Here is a 948-nt window from a genome sequence, read left to right as displayed (position 1 = left end):
GGGCTGGGTCCGCACCCCGACCTCAGTGCCCTGGACGTTCCTGTCTTCAGCGAGCAACCCTGGGGGTGTTTCTGAAGCCAAGGGCTGCGCAGCGGTGCAGGGGTGGCTGACAGGTACCCAGGGGCCCCCCAACCAGGGGGCCCCTCCTCCTGCAAACTCGCCTGCAGCCCCGTGGTCTGGCACAGCCTGGAGTGGCCCAGAGTGGCCCGCTGTGTCCGAGGCACACGGGGAGCCGCAGCCCCAGCTAACCCCCAGCTGCAGGACGGCCACACTGGGACGGCCCCCACCCCACCCCCCACCCAGCCGGTCCTCAGAAGGAGGCTTCTCAGGGAGGTGCTGGTTTGCATGTGGGGGGCGGGGGCGAGCAGGGAAGGGGCGGGAGAGCGGGAAGGGGGAGGCGCTAGGTTTGGGGCAAAGGGAGCAGGACCCTACAAATGTACGGATGCAGGAAAGGGGCAGATCTCCAAGAGCAAATGGCCCGTGCAGCCAGCCAGGCGGCCGGCGTGGGAGAGGGAGGAGGGCCTGCCAGGCTCCGGCCGCTGATGTTCCGAGGAAAACCCTGCCCGTCAGCCGGCCGGCCGCGATGGGAGGAGTGCCCCTCCCTGCGGTGCCCAGGAAGCAGCACGGGCACAGGAGCGGGTGCATGTCGCCTGGGTGGCCTTTGGTGACATTTACCCTCCCAGGGAAGCATGCAAACCATGTTCCAGCCCAGAAATAACCCTCCCCGGGGCCTGGGAAAGCCGATCTCCCAGGTGGGGTGTCTGTGCCGCTTCTGGGCCAGGCAGGGCTCCAGGGGCTCTGCCCCCCCCCCCGCCCCCCAAAGCCTAGACATGGGAGAGCTGAGCAGCGAAGGGCTGGAGGAGTGGGCACGGGGTCCCTTGGAGTTTCCCGTTCAGCAGCTCACACATCTGAGATCCAGAAAGTCTGTCCCCCCGGCTGGGTGCAGGA

General features: G+C 68.0%; 1 protein-coding gene across 1 annotated transcript in view; it reads right to left on the bottom strand.

Annotated features, from left to right (window-relative positions):
- SLC16A3 (solute carrier family 16 (monocarboxylate transporter), member 3) overlaps nt 1-948 on the bottom strand; it is a 22,897-nt gene that overhangs the window by 14,496 nt on the left and 7,453 nt on the right. The window lies entirely within an intron of this gene.

This window comes from Myotis brandtii, unplaced genomic scaffold, assembly GCF_000412655.1.
Source record: "Myotis brandtii unplaced genomic scaffold, ASM41265v1 scaffold797, whole genome shotgun sequence".
Lineage (NCBI taxonomy): Eukaryota > Metazoa > Chordata > Mammalia > Chiroptera > Vespertilionidae > Myotis > Myotis brandtii.
Note: the sequence above shows the minus strand (reverse complement) of the source record. Positions and strands in the feature narration are given on the sequence as shown.